Source organism: Ambystoma mexicanum, unplaced genomic scaffold (genome assembly GCF_040938575.1).
Source record: "Ambystoma mexicanum isolate Mex_15411 unplaced genomic scaffold, UKY_AmexF1_1 Mex_scaf5, whole genome shotgun sequence".
Classification (NCBI taxonomy): Eukaryota; Metazoa; Chordata; class Amphibia; order Caudata; family Ambystomatidae; genus Ambystoma; species Ambystoma mexicanum.
Window position 1 is genome coordinate 8,030,324 of NW_027182466.1, and position 10,574 is coordinate 8,040,897.

Consider the following 10,574-nt stretch of genomic DNA (forward strand, 5'->3'; position numbering starts at 1 on the left):
GGTGTATTGGGCTCACTTGGGTGGCGGGTCGATGGGGTGTGTAACATAATTTCACATATGCTATAAACATTTCATAATCATCCAATGAGATGTGTGGACATTGATCTTTGTGTACGAGGCCTTTATAGGCGTACAGTCCACATTGTGCATGTTCCAGACACACACAGTGCCACAAGTCCCGTGTCCATGTAACAGCCACCAGGCGTGAGTGCTAGAAGCATGCATCTATGATATTCTGACGAATCTCACGGCCCTCCTGTGCCTCGCGGACTCCTTGAGGTGCTGCCACATCCCCACCCTCATCATGACCATCTTCAGGTGCTTGCAGTTCTGCGTCAGGGGGCATGGGCACATTTCTACGTACGCACATGTTGTGTAGCATGACACATGCCATGACCATCTTTGCAACCTTCTCATGGCGGTACAGGAGTGCCCCGCCAGACCAGCTGAGGCAGCGGAAACGAGTCTTCAGTAGGCCGAATGCCTGTTCTATGACTACACGGGTACGTGAGTGGGCATGGTTGTAGTCCTCCTCAGGCTGGTTCTGTGGGTTCCGGAGTGGTGTAAGGAGCCATCTCTTCAGTGGATACCCGGCATCACCTGTATGTGGACAATAAAGGATGTTTGTGGAATGACATTGCTACGTACGCCCCCCCCCTCCTGCCAGGTCATTGCCGCATCACATACCCCACATTATCATGCATGAAATGAGACTCACCGAGTAGCCAGGATCTGTTCCCTGCGTGTCGCTCCATGTAGCGTGGTATTCTAGAGTTCCTCAAGACCATAGAATCATGGGTTGATCCAGGAAAGCGTGCACAACAATGTGTAATGATCCTGTTGGAATCACACACCATTTGTACATTAAGAGAATGAAATTGTTTTCGGTTGCGGTACTGAGCCTCCATGGCATGTGGGACGACCAATTCAACATGGGTGCAGTCGATGGCACCAATGCAACCCGGTATGCCGCCAAGTGCATGGAATCCCACTTTTGTGTTCGTAATTTCCTGCTCCGAGCGTGGTAGAGAGATGTAGTCGTCTGCGTGCTTCAGGAGGGCATCGAGCACTTACAATAGTGTCCGTGAGAACACTGGCTGTGAAATGCCATGCAACTGTCCGACTGTGTGCTGGTAGGTGCCTGTGGCCAGGAAGTGGAGTACAGACACCACCTTCAGTAGGGGTGGGATGGCGGTTGGGCTATCTATCATGCTGACAAGGTCAGCCTGTGTCATGTCCACAATGGCGGTTATGGTGTCCCAGTCCAAACGGTAGAGGGTGTGGATCTGCTCATCCGTGAGGTTGAACGGATGTGCTCGGAGGCGTGGGATTGCGGGCTGCCTGCGTGGTGGTAGTGGCTGTGCTGGCGGGCCTTGCTGGCCCTGCCTTGCCCTCCTCCTCCTCCTGCGTCTCCTCTGTGCGGCCGGTTGTTGTAGTAGTTGGTGTTCGTCTTCTTCTTGAAGTTGGAGTACTTGCAGTGCTATCAGGTCCCCCAGGGCCAACATCGCTAGTCCTGCCGGTAGCATTTTGGAGTGGGTGTGGTTGTGTGAGGGGGTTGGGTGTGCAATTTATGTGTTTTCAAGCTGTATTGCCTCCACCTGTGGTGATTCATTCCACCTGTGCAAGCTGCAATCCCCTTTGGGTGAGCACGTCCCGCACGCAACGCTGCAATTCGACGCATGGCATCTTGCTATTACAATCATGTATTTGATCCCGATGGCAGTGAAATATTGGTTCATATGTTCATTCTGCTATGGTCCCATTGTTTCACATACTATCTTTGCAGTCGCGAACAAACTTGTGAAGGGTCAGTGGAATGTAGTACTCGATTAACGGTGGACCCTCATGCAGCACTGTACCGCGGTTCACCGACGGGCGGGGCGTCCCATTTGTGAGTGAAGCCACTTTGCATTTTCACACATTGCCGCACTACATGGATGGATTTGTTATTTCAAGCGGTCACAGATGCCTTTTCGACGTGATGTTGCAAATGAGGAATTCGAAGGACGGCGCTTTCGGTCTTCAGCTAGCGGTGAGGAGACGCCCACAGGTCTGACTGCAAATATAACGTTCTATTGTTTAATGTCCTTGGGACAGGGGCCATGGCGAGAATGCAATGATTGATATGAATAGTATGGGATGCGCAATAGCGTGGTGGACGATAAGTCAGGACGTTCCCAAATACATGTTACTTCACAACACTGGAATTCCGGCCTGGAGCACAGTGGATTTTGCAGACTGCATTACGCACAGACTCAATGGAAATTTCACATGTTATGTGAGTACATAATCAGGCGTTTTCATACCGGGATGAGGGAATGATGTATGGATGCATGGACAGATGATTTGATGGAGAGTTTGCCATGTACAGGGCTTTTTGGAATCTATCCACCTCCCCTGCGCTATGTGATGCAGAGCTGCCATAGTGGGACCATCGTCTATCTGGCCTTGTTGAACCCTCCCTGTCTCGACGCGCCTTCAAACACTTGTGTCTATGCACGTTACTAATCCCATCGAATGGATTCTGTTTTGACAGACGCATGCACACAAACACTCGTTTGTAATAGTGTTTTCACCTCGATATTTATAGTTATGATTCGCAAGTGATATTTGGGTGGGAATAATCCTTTGGAGTGGGCTAGCATGCATATGGCTGTAGATTTAGTGTGATCATTGAAGTGAGTAATACAAATCAAGTTCTGATGGCCATACTATTCTTTTTCATTTAATTTGGGTGACAGGTATCTCCTCCCCTTTTGCCGCTGCCATCTGTATGCCACTCCTGCAGATGGCTTTTACTCCCGACACCTGCTGCTTCGAGTTAATCAGTGGAGCACCATTACGATCTTATGGGACGATCGCCAATGGGCCACATGCCCTTACGCGGTACTAGTGGCTAGGAGCAACATTTTGACCTTTCAGCTGGACTAGTGCCTACCTAATGGGACGGCCCTGCGGTTCTAGGCGCTTCCATGTTGCCTTTTTTAACGTGAATGTAGCCCCTGTGTACCATGAAGGAACAGGGCGTCACACAAGAAGAAGCTGGTCATTTATTGCGGATGCAGCCCACAATGATGAAATATATTTTGGGGTTCATGACCTAATGGCTGTATGGGCTTGGTGATTTTGTGGTGCATTAAATTTCTATTCTGATATTAACCGTGTAGCGTTATTCTTTGCAAGTAATGTAGCATATTCCTATTTGTGGAGCGATGTATTGTGAGTAGATCTGCATTGGGTTCCGGCTTCTGAGTATAGTTGCGTGGTACTGTACTGGCCGCGTTTGCCTACGAAGCCCAGTGTGGTCAGGGATAGGGGCTACCATTATGACTGTTTTGATGATGTCATGCTCAGGGGCGGGGGATTAGCTTTTGTGTAACAGATGCCGGTCAGCCAGGCGGATTGGTGGAATGATGTGATTATCAGTATATGGCTGGTCACAGGTGCCTGTGTTTGCGTGCGCTTCTTGGAGGGAGACTGAGGTCATGTCCATTGGAATAGCTTCTGTATTCGTGCCATCTGTGCCCTGCAGCTCCCATTGGCCCCTCTTGAGATGTGCCTGGCTGCTCAGTCACTCTGCCAACTTGTGTGGTACATGCTTATGCTGATGGTTGGTTTGTTTACTGGCAGGAGTACAGGGCTGGTGCAGTCTCACTCAGGATACTGCTTTGAATGTTGCCTTACACTGGTGTCAGTCGATGGGGGGGCCTGTTTTTGTTTGTCTCATTTTTCTGCTCATGTTGCTGTACTTGAACCTTCACATGCCTGTGCTGCATCAGTGCGGCAATGGTGCCATGGCAAATATGGATGGCCACTCACAAGGCACTTGGAGCCCCTAGATTCATTTGTTCGTTGGCATGCATGGGTGACTTGTACATTTGACTGGTTGCATTGTGTGACTTCATTGCACCTACGAGGAGTTGTGCAATGTGGCCAGGGAGTGGTGTACAGGCACTCAGTAGGGCCGTTTACGGTTGATTCGCGATGCCGTACTTCTCACCATGGCGGAATGGTACTTTCCGCCATGCTTGATGGCGTTAGGTACATGTCCGCTAGGGTCAGAATTCGCGTACCATTGCGCCATGGTGGTAATTACGGTTTGGCATGGCGCGCGTGCGCGTACTTGGTGCAGTTAGCGTTGGCGTTCACTACGGTGTCGCTAATGGCATCGTACTTTACGGTGACGGGTCATAATCGCACCGAGCGCTATTCGATGGCGGTATTCCATTTCCGCCATCGTTTTTCAATTTCCGCCAGGGTCGTAATGAGGGCCACTGTCTTTAAAGTAGTGCTTGGTATTATCTGGAATCCTAGCATAAGCCTCTGCGACTTTAGGCTCCCAGGAACCCAGGGAAACTAAAACTACCTCAGCCTCTATCCCGCTGGGAAATGAGTCTGAGGAGAAGGATGCTCCTGTAATCTCTTCTTCCTCGTAGGAGGAGAAGGCCAGATTAGCGGAGTGGACCCCCAAAGGTCTAACCTTACACCGGGGATCCCCCTTCACGTGGTCAGTTGCTCCACAAGCAAAACAAGATCCATTGGGTCTGTTTACATAGGGAGGCTTATTGTAACCAGAGTTCTGTTTCGGAGGCTGACCTCCACTACCCTGTGAGTTCTCTTGTGTCTTACCCTTATTTTTCTTTTTGTGGCCCTTTTGAGAAGAAGATTTATCAGATTCTCCACCCTCCTTATCTTTGGACTTTTTCCCTTCCTCCTGCTTACCAGGATGAGTTTTGTCCTTATGGGACACTCGATGTGACACCCATAAGTCTGCTGCAATGGCCAGCTTCTTAGGATCTATCTCCTTCGAATAGGCCAAATGCTGCTTAAGCTCCGGGGAAGAAGATGCAAAAATGTGTTCCAGCATGACAAGATTTATCATGCCTTCGAAGGTAGAAACCTTATAACCTTCGGCCCAGCCAGTTAAGTTTTTCAAGGATTCAGTGACATAAGATACCCAAGTACCACCTTCCTTTTTCTTATACTCTATGAATCGTTTCAAATATTAGGCCGGAGTCTTCCCAAACTTTAAAATGAGAGTTTGCTTTAACATTGCGAAATCAGCTCGCTCAGCCTTCGACATTTCCATAATGGCACTACAGCCAGAATGGGGCAGTCTGCTGAGTAACCAGGCAATCTTATCAGCATTGTCAACTTGTTGAACTTCGCATGCATACTCAAACGCATTCAGCCAGTCCATAATGTCATTCCTTTCCTCATACACACTGACCAGATCTTTCGGAAACCGTTGTTAGGAAAGATTTCGTAATTGTAGGTAATTTTCCTTCCATGTGGCAACCCCTAAACTTTTTGCTGTTGTTTTTCACCTTGTTCTTGACTTTGCCAGAGAAGTGCAGCCTTCTGCCGCACTCCTCTGGGCTTTCGCTCTTTTCTTACGGGGAAACTGACATGCCCTTAAGACAGTCAGTACCGGGGAACGCTGTTTCCCGTAGTTTCTTTTATCATGTTGCGGCTTTAGTGCAACATGACACAAGAGGGCACTGTAAGCTAAGTTACAGTTCTCTTGGGACTCTAGCCTTCTATAGGCCCTAGATACTCGTTTAGGATTGTATTTGATCGGTGCAAGTCATTCAGGGACTGGAATGGTGGCAGCGATCGTTTTGTGTATTTTGAGCTCCTTTTGGCGTTCTAAGCGCGTTTTTCGCGCTGAACCCAAAATGGTGGCCTGGCTCCCAAAATGGCCAGACCACGAGGCTCCTTTGTCCTGTCCACTGACCGTCTTGCTCCCTTCACCTTCCCCAGGTCGAGCGACCCGGGGCCTTCCTTATTTGGGCATGTACTTTCCCGCGAAACACGGATGCTTTCGCGGGCTTCTACATGTCTTTTGTGTGCCTCCAGGGTGTGGGCTGGGATGTCTGGTCCCAATACACATCCTGGGTGCCAGAGAGTCTAGGGTGGTGTGAATGCCTGGGACCACCGTGGTCCGTGATTGGTCCACGAATGGTGTGTGTGTTGATGAGCGGATCTCCCATTGGCTCCCCTCCGTTTTGGCGCGAAGGGAACCGTGGATAAGAGGGGGCTGGAAACACCACTACCATGTCGATCTCCTGAGTTCTCACGAACAAAGGAATACAGGAGCCAAGTATCCTGCAACCAAGAGGCTGGACAGAGGAATCGCTGGTGACCCGCTGAAGGACTCCTCCTTTGCACTGCTGTCGTCCTGTGAAACCCTTTCCTCCTTTGATCGAACCAGAAGGCCTGTACTGGTGCTTCGACCTTTGGAATAGCAGGAACAGCTATTCTCGGCGACTTCATCATCTCCTGCCAGTAAGCCTTCGGAAGCGTCTCTGGGCCATCCAGTTGACTGACCAGCTTACACGGGAGTCCTGCTCTGTAACCGCCGCCAGGTTGTGTTGTATTTCGAGTCCTTGTCACTCTCACACGCTTAGTACACTTGGCATTCCCAAGTCTGAAGTGAGTAGTGTACATTTGGCTCAGATAAACACGGCCGCTCCGTTGCCCTGCTGTGGTGACAAAACTGTGCATGTTTCTTCGATTGGGACGTCTTTTTTCTCTACACGACGACAAGGCATTCCCGGCTCTTCTGAACCTGCCAGCTGCTGAAACTAACGTGGAGAAGCCTGGGTCTGCTTGCATCTGGGACCGGTGAGTAGTATAGCTAGGATCTGGTCGCCCTCCTGCAGTAGCCCATTGCTTTTCCCCGCTGTGTAAAAACAGCACCCTTTTGTCCGTACTAGCGCTCTGCTTCTGCTCACTGTGGAGGCTGCGCTTGAGTCGTGGAACCTGTTCTTCTTCTGTTGTGCACTAACCCGAACTGCCTGACTTCCTCCGAAGAGCTTCTCCTTTTGCCCGTTGGCACCAGCGTGTGCAGGTACTTTGAGCACAAGGCTCCACTCTTCGCAGGGCTCGGACTTCCATCTAGTTAGGTGCCCCTGAAGGCGAACTGAGTCTAAAGCATTATCGCACTGCCTGTTTTCCTTCCCTTTCAGGTGGACTACACATTTCGTGCATATAACGCTTGCGACTGTCGTATTTGTATATATATTGTGTTGATATGGTATGTGTTGGCTTAATATTGTGATATTGTGATTTTCTCGCTACGGTCATTGTTTTAAAGGCCTTAAAATAAATTTGTATATATTTTTGATATAACAACTGTTTGGAGTAGTTTGTCAGTGATCTTGCTTTGTGTGCTCATTGCGGGCTTTCAGTCACCCTCACCCCTCTTGAGACCTAGTCTTGACCGCCGCGATCGCTACCTTGATTGGTCTGGCTCGTCCAGAGGTTACCCTGTTCCAAGTAATTAGGTTGGCCTTCTGAACTTCTGCGCCACCAGGACAGAGTTCAGAAATCCGTCTTAACAAATTGGTGTACAGTGGTGGGATACGACTGAAGGTATCCAGTGTTGCGCACGAACTAGGGCATTTCAGGTTATTCCAACCAGGACACGTAGTGAATTGTTGTAGTATAACTTTAAAAAGGCCATAGTCCTATCTAACAGTATGGAAACAAATACCTTGTTAACTTTAAATGCTTCCAAATCAGAAACATTGAAGAAGATGTGTGCGGAGAGAGGTGTTTCCTCTCAAGGCACTAAATTGGAAATGATCCAAAGAATCGTGGCGTGGCAAGAAGCGCAGCTTGACGCTATAACTTCTGAGGACAGTGCAGAAGGTGGTGGGGCTGCTCTCACTGGTAGAACCGACGGTTCTGCCGCTGCACTGATCCATCGCGACCACGAGGACAGGGAGGATGTGATGTCTAATGTTTCCTCTGCCAGTGTTGATGGGGAGGCTATGCTTGAATTCAAGAAGCAAGAGCTGCGGTTTAGGCAGCAGGAGCTTGAATTCAGCATAGCCAAACTAAAAATCGAACAGGCAGAAAAACAAAAAGACAGGGATCACCAGTTGGAACTGGCCAAGCTTCAGTTTGCAAATGGGTCCAAGGGTCCTGGACATGGGTCTGGGGCTTCCTCTCATCCACGGTTTCCGAAAGATCTGCTCAGTGTGTATGAAGAAAGGAATGACATTATGGACTGGCTGAATGCGCTTGAGTATGCATGCGAAGTTCAACAAGTTGACAATGCTGATAAGATTGCCTGGTTACTCAGCAGACTGCCCCATTCTGGCTGTAGTGCCATTATGGAAATGTCGAAGGCTGAGCGAGCTGATTTCGCAATGTTAAAGCAAACTCTCATTTTAAAGTTTGGGAAGACTCCGGCCCAATATTTGAAACGTTTCAGAGAGTATAAGAAAAAGGAAGGTGGTACTTGGGTATCTTATGTCACTGAATCCTTGAAAAACTTAACTGGCTGGGTCGAAGGTTATAAGGTTTCTACCTTCGAAGGCATGATAAATCTTGTCATGCTGGAACACATTTTTGCTTCTTCTTCCCCGGAGCTTAAGCAGCATTTGGCCGATTCGAAGGAGATAGATCCTAAGAAGCTGGCCATTGCAGCAGACTTATGGGTGTCACATCGAGTGTCCCATAAGGACAAAACTCATCCTGGTAAGCAGGAGGAAGGGAAAAAGTCCAAAGATATGGAGGGTGGAGAATCTGCTAAATCTTCTTCTCATAAGGGCCACAAAAAGAAAAATAAGGGTAAGACACAAGAGAACTCGCAGGGTAGTGGAGGTCCGCCTCCGAAACAGAACTCTGGTTACAATAAGCCTCCCTATGTAAACAGACCCAATGGATCGTGTTTTGCTTGTGGATCAACTGACCATGTGAAGGGGGATCCCCGTTGTAAGGTTAGACCTTTGGGGATCCACTCCGCTAATCTGGCCTTCTCCTCCTACGAGGAAGAAGAGATTACAGGAGCATCCTTCTCCTCAGACTCATTTCCCAGCGGGATAGAGGCTGAGGTAGTTTTAGTGTCCCTGGGTTCCTGGGAGCCTAAAGTCGCAGAGGCTTATGCTAGGATTCCGGATAATACCAAGCACTACTTTAAAGACAGTGTGCTGATCAATGGAGTGGATACTCCAGCTCTTAGGGATAGTGGGTGCAGTCGCACTGTAGTGGATTCTACCTTGGTAGACTCAGAGGAAGTTGCCAGAGCTACTCTGATGCCCACTAAGTTGGCTGACGGCCCCCTCCGTATGTTTCCAGTAATACCTGTAAATCTTACTTTAAATGGTACAGCAGTCAGGATTCCAGTGAGCATTCAGAGAAACGTCCCGGGAAAGGTCTTGTTAGGTAATGATCTCAGAGCTTTAGGGCTCGTAGGAGACACTGCCGAAAGACCCTACACACGGTCTCAAGCACGGGCAGCATTGGCCAAGTCCAATACGCCGCCCCAGCCAAAGGGGAAACCCAAGGAGAAAGGAGTCAACAAGTCACGACGAGGGAAAGAGAATATTCCCCCGAGCTCGCCTACCACTGCGGTGGAGGAAGTTGGTCAATCGCCCGGGCCTGACGAGGAGGTGGCGATGCCTGAAGTATTTGACCCCAACGATCATCCTGAACTAAAAGACTTGTTAGTTGAAGGAGGTCCTCATAGGGACGAATTCAGTAAAGGCCAACGTGAGTGCCCATCTCTGGAAGGCCTAAGGAGACAGGCCTGCGCCCAGCTTGAGGGTGAACCTCCTGGGACGCATAGGATTTATTGGGAAGGTGGACTCCTGTATAGCGAGCCCACAGAGTCTACAGAAGGAGACCATAGGAGGTTGGTGGTTCCCCTTGCTGTTAGGCCCTTCCTCCTGCAGTTGGCGCATGAAGTTTCCCTTGCTGGTCACCTTGGTATGAAGAGGACCAAGCAAAGGTTATCCATGCACTTCTACTGGCCCAAGATGGGGGTGCAAGTAGAAAGTCACTGCAGGAGTTGTACCTCCTGCCAGTTGTCTGGTAAGGTTGGCGCGACAATCCAAGCTCCGTTGATACCGCTCCCAGTTGTGGGGGTACCATTTGAAAGGGTAGGGATCGACATCGTTGGTCCCCTTGACCCGCAAACATCCTCGGGCAATAGGTTTATCCTGGTGCTGGTCGACCATGCAACCAGGTATCCTGAGGCCATCCCATTGAAAACTGTAACTGCCAAGTCAGTTGCAAAAGCTTTACTCGGCATATTTACTAGGGTTGGCTTCCCTAAAGAAGTTGTGTCAGATCGTGGCAGCAACTTTATGTCGAAGTATATGCAGGCTATGTGGAAAGAATGTGGGGTCACCTACAAGTTCTCTTCTGCATACCACCCCCAGACCAATGGTCTGGTGGAACGTTTCAATAGAACGTTAAAGAGCATGATTGGGGCTCTGGAGGAGCCTCAGAGAAGAAAATGGGATCTTCTGTTACCATGCTTACTGTTTGCCTACCGAGAGGTACCACAGGAGGGTGTTGGCTTCAGCCCCTTCGAACTTCTGTTCGGTCATCCCGTACGGGGACCCTTAGCCATCGTCAAAGAGGGATGGGAGATGCCCACTCCCCCTGTCACTACCAACGTAGTTGATTATGTGCTAGGGCTCAGAAAACGGATGGTACTTCTGAAGGGCTTGGCTAGTGATAAATTGAAGGCAGGGCAAGCGCTGGTGAAACATTGGTACGACCAGAAAGCTTCCCTCATCAACTTTACACCTGGTCAGCAAGTCCTGATCATGAAT